We start from the raw sequence: 12,466 nt of genomic DNA on the forward strand, positions 1-12,466 counted from the left end.
TGGACGTGGCCACTATATGAGATGCCATGGTGTTTGGGGAGACGTTTGCTGTCTGTCTTTGAATAGGTGCTCCACTTCCTAATTTCCTTAACAGGGTCCATGCTTGTCGGCTTGAAGTCTGGAAATTCAGGCTCTCCATTGCTTCTGTCCATTTACGTTGTCTTGCAGTATCAAGACTGTGGAGAAGGTCATCGGCCAGTTCTTTGTCGCCCGTTTTGAGGAAGCGCTGGTAGAGCTCGTCACTGTTTTTGGACCACCCTGGGACATACTCTCGTCGGTATCCCCTAGGGATGTGCTTCTCGGCAGTGCTTATTACTGCTCCGATGAATCTTCTATAGTTTTTATGGGTAGGTGGTATCCATTCTAGACATTTATCAAGGTCTCGAGAGTACTTTTCCCAATTTGCGTTCTTGAAATTCCATCTGGGGCAAGGCATGGAAGTCACCAGTGGGATTTGGCTGCCAATTTCAATAATGACTGGTCGGTGCTGGCTACGAGGAAAGTCGCACAGGACTTTACGGGTAGCTGGTAGTGGTTGGTTATTTCCGTCAGTTGAGGTGAAGCATAGATCCGGGTTGTATTCCTGCTCCCAGGCAGCTGATCTGAATGTGTAACGGTCTTTCGCATCAAAGATAAGGTTAAGATTTTCATTTTCAGCCCATTTCACCAAGGTTTCACCATTAGCATCACACTCCTTATATTTCCACTGTTCGTGGTGGCTATTGAAGTCTCCCAGATAGATTGCTGGGTGAGGTTGAGCCTGAATTACTGATCTTGGCCATGGAGTGGTTGGAGGTTTATAAATACTTTTCATATATCAGTAACTAGCATTTTTGAAAGAAAAGAACTGTATTGGAAACTGATTGTGGGAAAATCAACCGTAAATGTAAAGTTTGAAACGATTTACCAAGTGAAAATAATTGTAGCAAGTCAGGGCAAAGACAGTATACGTTTTGCTTATGTCTCGAAATTTTGAGATTTTCAAAACGAAATTAAAGATACTTGTTTGGCAAAATTTCTTAAAACTGAAAACGGATGTATATGAAAATGAATAAGCTGCTAGGGATTTTACCCTGAAGATCGGGGTAAGATGCAAATAAATTTGATACCATAAGCAATTTTATTGTATATGCTGACGAAAGAAAATAGCAACACCAAGAAGGAGTTCTGTGGCATAAACGAAATTTGGCAGGCGTATTTCCAGACCTGAAAGACGATGTCCACTCAAATTTCGCGCCAGTCGCATAACAGTGGCACTAGCAGCACCTCCATGGGGCTGAAAATCAGGTATGCAAAAACGCCCTATAAAGGTCGTGAGAGTTTGTTAACTTGGAGATTGGACGTGGTAATTGATGTTTGTCAAAAATGTTTTTAAGATGACAAAGACGTCGTTGTCAGTACCTCACTCAGTTTGAACTACGTCGTGTAAAAGGACTATGAGAAGCTGAAAGGCTTGGCAGGAATTTAGCCACTGAACAGGATTGTTGGCAGCGGTGGTCAAGAGAATGTACGGCCGCAAGAGGACCGAGCTCTGGACGGTCACCGAGAGGAAGACCATCGTGTTCGGCGTATGGCTCTGGCGCATCGTACTGCATCTGTGGCAGCAATCTGAGCAGCAGTTGGTAACCACAGTGACGCAACGAACTGTGACAAATCGGGCTCTTCAAGGACAGCTCTGAGCCAGGCGGACTGTAGCGTGCATTTCACTGGCCCCTGTCACCACCATTTGCGACGTCAGTTGTGACAAGCGACAGCTCATTGGACGGCAGGATGGAAGCCTGTTGTGTTTTCCGATGAAAGCTGGATCTGCCTCTGTGCCAATGATGGCCGTGTGTTGGTTACAAGAAGATCACATGAGGGCCTGCAACCATCCTGTCTGCGTGCTAGACACACAGGACCTACACCTGGAGTTATGGTCTGGGATGCGCTTTCGTACGACAGCAAGGGCACTCTCGTGTTTATCCACGGATGCTAGCTGCAAATCTGTACGTCAGTCTGGTGATACGGCTCGTTGCGGAGCCATTACTGAACAGCATTCCAAGTAGATAAAGGTCGCAGACACACCGCTGTTGTAATCCACCATTCTCTATAGAGTGTCGGCATGTTGCCTTAGGCTGCTCGATCATCAGAGCTGTCTCGAATCGAGGACATATGGGACATCATTGGACGGCAACTCCAGCTTCGTCCGCCGGCCGCTGTGGCGGTTCTACGCGTTTCAGTCCGGAACCGCGCGACTGCTACGGTCGTAGGTTCGAATCCTGCCTCGGGCATCGATGTGTGTGATGTCCTTAGGTTAGTTAGGTTTAAGTAGTTCTAAGTTCTAGGAGACTGATGACCTCAGATGTTAAGTCCCATAGTGCTCAGAGCCATTTCAATCCAGCGTCATCCACAAACATCATTAAACATCCCTGAATTGATCGGCCAAGAGCAACAGGCTCGCAAACTGATATCCGGCACCTGTGCGACACAATTCATGCACGTTTGAATGCTTACGTTCATCATTCTGGGGTTAACAGCACTTATTAATTTACCAGAATTTCTCACTTGTAATGGCCTATCTCGCTCTTGCATTATTCTGTAATCTTGCAAACTTAATTAGTTAAATATGTTACCTGGACAAATGTACTCCCGAAATTTCATTATTTTTGCCTGTTGTTGTTTTCCCCGTCAGTGCGTTTTATTGCCAAGTAACACCAAATAAAGTTTCTACGATTGATATTTACTGTTTACAGCACAATCGTTTCACATAACTGCTTCATCTGTGCGTGTTTTATGAAGCCATTTCGTACAATGAATGCACTGAACCTAAGCCATCTACGCTTTTTTTTTCGTAGTGGGTTTCTTGTACACAAAACACAGTCATCGTCTTCAGCAGCTGATTTTACTTTTCTCTCTCGTTGTGGTTAGACGTCTTCTTTTTGTGTCAGACCTTTGCTGTTGTGCTGCTTTCAAACTTGGTAAGTGTTCTGTAAACACCGACGCACTTTTCTTCCTCTTTTGCTCTGGTGTTTTTTACTATTGCTATTGATGCAATATATTCAAATGAAGTAAGGACCCCTGGTTTTTCCGCAACACCTACGTTATATTTAATTTCTGCGCTTACAGATTCATTATGAGGGTTGGGTTCTGAGATGCCAGATCCACAGAGAATGTTGGTTTCATTAGGGTGTTTCTCAGTAATTTCTAGGGATAGTCTGCAGATAAATGAATGTACCAAGTAGTCAAGGGTACAGTAATGAATCGCAAGTAGCTTTTGTGTCACATCTAGATTTCAGTAACATTCAGTGTAGTAAATGTAAGTTTAAACATAAAACACAGCTTATATATGCGCGTAGTCCCAACTGGACAATTCAAATCAAAGGCTGAATATGAACTCACCCACTCAACCTTTGATACGTACAGTCCAGTTAGAACTATGGGCAGGTATAACTTATTTTAATGTTTTAACTTACATTACTGCACTGAAGGTGGCCATATGGTGAGCAAAATCTGATTATGCAATAAACACTTTTTGCGACTGATTGCTGTACCCTTTACTACTTGAAATAGCTAAAGTCACTGAGCGCAACTGTTTCCCCATGAAATCAAACCAAATAAATGTACAAAAAAGGTATTACACGTATCCATCTTTCCCTACAGAAAATATAGTGTCTTTTACAGGTATCGGGATATGCAAGATTGTAAGTAGGCTGTTTAGGTTTTTATACTGGTAACGCCACGTAGCGCTCTGTATGAAAATCACTGACTGTGCTGTGTGCAGTCTGTGGCTGGTTTGCATTGTTGTCTGCCATTGTAGTGTTGGGCAGCTGCATGTTAACAAATGGCTCTGAGCAGTATGGGACTTAACATCTATGGCCATCAGTCCCGCATGTTAACAGCGAGTAGCGTTGCGCAGTTGGAGGCGAGCCGCCAGCAGTGGTGGATATGGGGAAGTGAGATGGCCGATTTTTGAGAATGGATAATCTGGAGGTGTGTTCATCAGAAAGAGTACATTTGTAAGAATGGATGTCATGAACTGCTATATATATTATGACTATTAAGGTAAATACATCGTTTGTTCTCTATTAAAATCTTTCATTTGCTAACTATGCCTATCAGTAGTTAGTGCCTTCCGTAGTTTGAATCTTTTATTTAGCTGGCAGTAGTGGCACTCGCTGTATTGCAGTAGTTCGAGTAACAAAGATTTTTGTGAGGTAAGTGATTTGCGAAAGGTATAGGTTAATGTTAGTCAGTGCCATTCTTTTGTAGGGATTACTGAAAGTCAGATTGAGTTGCGCTAAAAAATATTGTGTGTCAGTTTAAGCACAGTCATGTATAATTTTTCTAAGGGGACGTTTCAAGATGAAATATGTGTTCCAGTATGAAAGCAGATGGGTGTTGACTGAACGCACACGTATTCTAGACGTAGCGTACATGACATAGACACGGCTGAATTGGCAAAAATGTATAGATGCCAGTTGTATTGTTTTTAGATTATTTTACAGAGTAGTACATACCACGGTTTTTGTCGCCTAAAGACGAATAAATATCCCTTATAACTGCACCTACCGCCTGCCCCTCGAGACCTGGACTCAAGGAAGCAGTGGACCGCTAGGTACTGTGCTATCTTAACATATTCAATAGGCATCATACCCCGACTCTATCTTCCCCAGACCCGCTCTATATGTATCGAAATCCCCACACGACAACGTAATAATCATTATCGAGCTGACACACAGTTGAAATGCAACGCCCGAATGTGTGATACGTCTAGATCTGTGTGGTGTCAAAAAACGTTTTTGTAGATTATCGTTTCAACGAACTCACTCCGCTCTTAAGTTGCACATGCAGTTGCACTATCCGGAAAAAAAGGTGACGGAAAGCATTAAAGTCACCATTAACTTTTTAAAAAATGTATATGACTGGCCAAAACCTTTTCATCTGGCAACAAATAATTAGAAAAAATGTTGCCTCTTGTCTAATGAGACAACTAATGGACTGAAGCATCTGCAAAGTAAGAAAGTAAATCTTGAGTTGTTAGTTTATTTATTTATTTTTGGGTAGCAAAGACCATACAGCTAACAGAGTGCAATTTCCACAGTAGAACAATAAAAAGCGTTCGCCGAACCAACATAAGTTCTTAATGTAAAATAAAAACACTAAAAGACAACCATCATACAGCCAGCAATAGTTACAACACTGCTAAGTCAATATCAGTACAATTTTCGCAATAGATCGACGATAAGAGTGTGAAGTAGTAAGGAATATAAATCAAAAACACAAAATTATGACCCAGGGGGCAGTACATAGAAGAATGACATGCACAGCAGCTCATAATTGAAACCTCGACAACGGCATCGCTTACGAAGATAAGTTTTTAATGCAAAGTAGAAACACAAATAGATGTCCCAGTTTTCATCCCGGGCTGATTACATGGGAGGACAAGAGAGGTGTCGACTGTTCTGCCGGATATCAGTGTCGTATATCACGTTGTCGAAATATTGTGCAGAGACGACACCGATGTCCCGCAGAATACCTGATACCTTCAGATGTGAAGACATCACCTTAAAAGCCTCTAGAATCAGAAGAAAGTACAATTCACCGAAGCTTCGACAAAACTTTACATTAATTCAAAATGAACGAATACGAAAAGCTGCACAAAGCTCACCTCTTTTCTGCATTGATTAAAAAGATAAACTGAGAATAATGCACAATTAGAACATAAATATCGTACACACAAAGATAATAGGTCCTCGTAATGTTGCCTTTCTTATCGTTTGCATATGGTCAGTACCCTTCTCAGTACTCCTATTGTACTTAAGGTGCATAACAGTTGAATAGTTTGGAATTCTGCAGATCGAGAACCTCGTTGATAGCTTAGATGTCCATCTCCCTAGCTGAATGGCTGAATGTTCGAATATACAGCACGGCACACAGTTTTCTGGCACAATAGGTCAGTGTGTTCGGTAGTGGGACTGGTCACCTTCTATTTAAAAAAGAGAGAGAAGGAGGGAGGGAGATAGATAGATAGATAGAGAGAGAGAGAGAGAGAGAGAGAGAGAGAGAGAGAGACAGAGAGAGAGAGAGTCAAGTTCTCATCGACGAAATCTGAAAAGTGTCATGCGACATCTGCACAGAACCTCTGACGAAAAAAGAGGTAGAAAGAAGGAAAAGAAAGTGATCATTATAGATGGCTACCAAGTGGAGGACTCGGGTTTAATTCTCGGCCCCGTCAAGCGTTTTCTCTAGGTGGTACGTCTGGAACGTGGTCCCTTCAGCCTCGTTATGCCAACTGAGGAACTACCAGTACGAAGAGTAGCGGCTCCCAGGAATGCTAAGTCGATAACGGCCGGGAGAGCGCAGTGCTGAATCTACGCTACTCTGTACCGTAACCAATGACGCCATTGTCAGTGGCTGACGTGGCGGACGCTTGGTCCCGATTGGCCAGTCTGCTGCCAGAGTGCAGGAGGCTTTTTTTTCCAGATACGTCAGACGCAACCTAATTCATAATACAATGCTCAAATACCAAATACATAAGAATGCACACTATTGGCCATTAAAATTGCTACACTAAGAAGAAATGCAGATGATAAACGGGTATTCATTGGACAAATATATTATACTAGAATTGACATGTGATGACAGTTTCACGCAATTTGGGTGCATTGATCCTGAGAAATCAGTGCCCAGACCAACCACCTCTGGCCGTAATAACGGCCTTGATACGTCTGGGCATTGACTCAAACACAGCTTGGATGGCTTGCACAGGTACAGCTGCCCATGGAGCTTCAACACGATATCACAGTTCATCAAAAGTTGTGACTGACGTATTGTGACGAGCCAGTTTCTCGGCCGCCATTGACCAGACGTTTTCAATTGGTGAGAGATCTGGAGAATGTGCTGGCCAGGGCAGCAGTCGAACATTTTCTGTATCCAGAAAAACCAGCACGGGACCTCCAACATGCGGTCGAGCATTATCCTTCTGACATGTAGGGTTTCGCGGGGATCGAATGAAGGGTAGAGCCAGCGGCGGTGGCCATGCGGTTCTAGGCGCTGCAGTCCGGAACTGCGGGACTGCTACGGTCGCAGGTTCGAATCCTGCCTCGGGCATGGATGTGTGTGATGTCCTTAGGTTAGTTACGTTTAAGTAGTTCTAAGTTCTAGGGGACTGATGACCTAAGATGTTAAGTCCCATAGTGCTCAGAGCCATTTGAACCATTTTTGAAGGGGAGAGCCACGGGTCGTAACACATCGGAAATGTAATGTCCATTGTTCAAAATGCCGTCAATGCGAACAAGAGGTGACCGAGACGTGTAACCAATGGCACCCCGTATCATCACGCCGAGTGATACGCCAGTATGGCGATGACGAATACATGCGTCCAATGTGCTTTCACCGCGATGTCGCCAAATACGGATGCGACCATCATGATGCTGTAAACAGAACCTGGATTCATTCGAAAAAATTACGTTTTGCCATTCGTGCACCCAGATTCGTCGTTGAATACACTATCGCAGGCGTTCCTGTCTGTGATGCAGAGTCAAGGGTAACCGCAGCCATGGTCTCCGAGCTGATAGTCCATGATGCTGCAAACATCGTCGAACTGTTCGTGCAGATGGTTGTTGTCTTGCAAACGTCCCCATCTGTTGACCCAGGGATCGAGACGTGGCTGCACGATCCGTTACAGCCATGCGGATAAGATGCTTGTCGTCTCGACTGCTAGTGATACGAGGTTGTTGGGATCCAGCACGGCGTTCCGTATTACCCTCTTGAACCCGCCGATTCCATATTCTGCTAACAGTCATTGGATGTCGACCAACGCGAGCAGCATTGTCGCGATACGATAAACCACAATCGCGATAGGCTACAATCCGACCTTTATCAAAGTCGTAAACGTGTTGGTACGCATTTCTCCTCCTTACACGAGGCATCACAACAACGTTTCACCTGGCATCGCCGGTCAACTGCTGTTTGTATATGAGAAATCGGTTGGAAACTTTCCTCATGTCAGTACGTTGTATGTGTCGCGACCGTCGCCAACCTTGTGTGAATGCTCTGAAAAGTTAATCATTTGCATATCAAAGGATCTTCTTCCTGTTGGTTAAATTTCGCGTCTGTAGCACGTCATCTTCGTGGTGTAGAAATTTTAACGGCCAGTAGTGTATGAACTGAAAATGTCATTTTCTAAAGAGTAGTTTCATTTCATATGATATTTTACAAAGACAACTGAAGACTTTAAAGGTAGTAAATCTTACAATACTTCTGGTCATATTAATATTAATGATGATTAATATTTCTGTGATTGCACTGTACTGAAACTACGCTCTGTCGATATTGGCAATAATTACTTGAAGTACTGTCTAAATTTCAATGCCTCTAAACGTTTATGTAATTTAACTGACATTCTTCTTATAATACTCATTTGCATAACGCAGTTTCATTAGCTCGCAAATTATAGTAGGTTCTTTCCAATTACCTGCAGCTAGCTATAGTTCTAAAATGAGGTTCCAGAACGATTAATGCAGACAGTTATTTGTGGCGGTTGGTGAGTGGTTGTAGATGAGTTGACGGAGTGTTCGAACACATGTTCCAGATGAAATACGAGCGATAATGTTATCATGGTTCAAAATCAATGGTGTCACTTTGGCTGAATCAGGCACACATACCTATTAGCATGTAGCGCTCCCTTTTCATTGTTGTGAAGGCGAAGACGTGTTACGGCACAGACTACACGAAGCACTGGATGGTGAGTTAACCTATTACATCACTAAACCGCCAAATCAGGCTGACAGAGATCGGTTGAAGCTACACCTCTCGTTGGCATCTCAGATGTACGCTATGGTATTGTTGTTTGGTAACCTGGCGGAACACACATGCACTCATGTTCTTGGAGCGTTCCTTAAACTATTCTGACGCAGTCTTGGTGCGAATGGTTAGTTATTCTGCCGCACTAAACGTCATAAAGTGACTATTTTTCTCTGAAACTGTCCACTAACGAATTTTAGAGGATGATACGCGAATTCCGTTGATCAAGTAGTCATTCTGTTTCACTGCTCTGTAATTGGAGATCTGGATTAGCATCGTCAGGACTGTTTTTCGTTTCACTATTTCTTCTATGTAGTTGATGGAGGCTTCGAAGACCTGAAAGCTTACAAGCTGGGTGCACGGGATAAGAGTCCTTTCAAGAGGAATTTCCTGGTGTAATACTGTCAAGCTCTGGGAGGGCCCTGGCCGCAGGTAGGTCTCGTTCTCTCAGCTGGCTCTCCTGTAGAGTTGTGGAACACACGTTCTTCTGTCGAAAGAATTATGGAATTCTTCACAGAAGTTTATATGCAGGTAAGAGATCTCTAGCCATGTGTGGCTTCCATCGTCACGTCTGAATGTTCGTTATCACGCCTCGGAATAATTTTCAGTGTAAACTTTCAGAATATCGCCTCCTTACCGGGTCATATTGTCATTTTCGGAAGAGCTCACACTTTTGCACTGTGCCTACATGCAGAGTTTTCCATTCATCGATTGCGGAATCATATCATGGAATTGGAGAAGCTTCCCGGCTCTGGATGCCTCACTCTGAGCTGTTGGCTGCAACATAATGAGACAATGAAGAGTAGGAGATTCTTTAACGCTGTTACGTATTTTTCATTCGTCGGAACAGGTAATCTCCGCTCTCATTGGGTGGAGATTTTCAATCCTGGCAGCAAGGCGGCTAAGTACAGATGGCTCTTGGAAAGTACTCTTTTCCTTAGGCTTGTGTAGAGCTAAGACTTCATCTTAGGACAGGAGAGATGGCTGATGAGACAAGCCTTGCGGCCGCTGGAAGGTTGTCTGCACTTAAGCACAAAGTACAAAGAGACGGCCGCTTTGCCGCCGGCTACCTTATTCACGCTCCGCTTGTTTTGGTAAGATGAGTCATCGCCACACCCGCCAACGTCGTTTAGACGCGACGTTAATTCGCTTCCTTCAGGAGCCAAGTAAGCGTCGTTAAAGTCACGTACCAGGCTTGTCGCTCTCAATGAGCATTTAACCAATTCTATTACGTTCATTCCTATCTTTCTGTGTAATTTCTATATCTAACTAACAACTTACGCAATCACTGGTCATTTCCGCAAATTATTACCATATCGATGTTTTTATTTTCCCCAAACACCTCTTCCAAGGTTATATTTTAGTGTTATAATCGCTTCTCCACTTGTCAACGGTCTTTTATCAATATCAGGGGGTAAATATCATATCTAAAGATAATATATCTAATTGTTATAGTGATCATTTGTTTCCATTCATAGCTAGGAGCTCTTCCCTCCGATTAACATGTCTGCGTGTGTGACATGGTGTCCATTTGTTTGATGCCTAATTGGCCACCCCCGTTAATATTCGTTCAAACAAGACATTCTTCATTGCGTGACAGTATCCTTATTTTAACTTAATTTGCTTTGGCGTGGTTCCTCACGCTGTTGGTCACTAGAGTTTGATTCTGTGCATCATAGGTCCATGCTCCGACAGCCAACAGCCCACAAAGTCACCAGCAGGTGCTTCACGCGAAGAAAAGAAAACTCAAAATCCGGCGGTATCTTCTTGTATCATTCGCTGAAGGCAGCGATAGCAGATGTATCAGAGCCCCACTTTATTCCACGTGTACACTCTTCACACAGAATGCTTCCACTATTTGCCTGAAATCTTATCTGTTGGTAAGCCAGATAAATCGCCTGATGTTGTTTTCGACATCCCATACAGTGTATTGGCGTGTATTAAGATGTACTGCGATTGATGAGTGAAGATGTTCGTTTGCCCATGCACCTGCACTGAGCAGGAATCCCCATGTGGCGTTATCATCTCAGCAACCCGCAGCGATACGGAAGTTCCGGATGTTACAGGTGCTCACAATGCCGTTGGCAAGCAGTGAATTGGCAAGTGAATTACTGCGATGCAGCTCGTTCTACTATACGCTATAAGTGCCACTGTGAACCCTGCCATCAATAGTGTTTTCCAACCCATTTGACTGTGATGGTAGCGGTTTTCCCTGAGCCGATATTCTCATGCTACACAGTTGATATCACGTCACATGACGCACTCAGTGCCTGCACGACCTTTAACCTGCAATGGACACCCACAACCTGGCTGTAATCACATTGTGACAGCAGTCACCAAGTGCTGTATGACATGTCATAAATTGCTAGTTTTTGCAAATGTAGTTACGTACCTACCAACAACAGTCTCACTAAAATCGACATGTTTGTTGAAGTGACACTCGTACGAAGAGTCTGAAAGCGAATCACAAGTTCACTAGTTAGCAGTTATCCTGTACACGCATGGAGCAAACAGTAGTGTCAAATGATCACTTTTACACAAAATCCATACTAAAAGATTTAAATAATCAGTCAGATGCAAAGTCCAAAATAAGGGAGTTATGTGATTACTTAGACTCAAAGTCCAACACCTACAATTGTTGATGGTGAGGGCTGCATGGTCAGTCGATGGTTTCCTGAGGCCCACTGCTTGGCAGCTTGCTGAACCTTGAAGTAAAGCGCTGAAATGAACTTGTAATCGGAACATGCCTGCTTGGAGCCACGTGGCATCCTAACTACTGGCTGAACGAAATGTAGGTGTCTCTTTTTCGACATGTCATCAGCGTAGCGAAATAGTGCGGCCTCTTGGGCGGCACCTGTGGCGACGTTGGCGCCTCTGGTCGATGTGGAGCCTTCCACAAGCCAGACTGTAAACATGTTACTATTTTGATATTGATGTCTGCCGAGGAGCCAACCCGGCAAACCCGGCTGTGCTGCAGGGGGCATACACTCCTGGATACGCAAGTAGTATGGACACTCGGGTATAAATGCAGACCACGCCTAGTTTCGCCTTTTTTGCATTATGCATTGCTTCTTGTAGCTGAGGCAAAGAACTTTCAGATATAATGCGTTCCCTCTGCAGCAGCATATATTTATCCACCATCTGTTAAATTTATTTACTTCTAAGAAGTCAGATATATTTGATCAGTAATATAAGGAGCCATGTCCAACACGTTTTAGTCGTTAGCACACTGGACTCGCATTCGGGAGGACGACGGTTCAATCCCGCGTCCGGCCATCCTCATTTAGGTTTTCTGTGATTTCCCTAAACCACTTCAGGCAAATGCTGGGATGGTTCCTTTGAAATGGCACGGCCGACTTCCTTCCCCATCCTTCCCTAATCCAATAAGACCGATGACCTCGCTGTTTGGTCTCTTCCAGCAAATCAACCCAACCCCATCATGTTTTGCACGTCACTAGCTGTCATGTAGAGTAAAAACCCTACAGCGTGTTATATATCTTTTTTCCTAATTAATAGTTAATACTTGCGTGTAGTGGAATACTGCAGTATATCATTTCATACGGAAATGAACTGTATTTGATATTTTCGCTGTAAATGGGAAATTCCAGTCCATTAAAGAATAGACCTGTGGACAGAATTTTGCCGACCGGAGTGGCCGAGCGGTTCTAGGCGCTACAGTCTG

Source organism: Schistocerca piceifrons, chromosome 2 (assembly GCF_021461385.2).
Source record: "Schistocerca piceifrons isolate TAMUIC-IGC-003096 chromosome 2, iqSchPice1.1, whole genome shotgun sequence".
Taxonomy (NCBI): Eukaryota; Metazoa; Arthropoda; class Insecta; order Orthoptera; family Acrididae; genus Schistocerca; species Schistocerca piceifrons.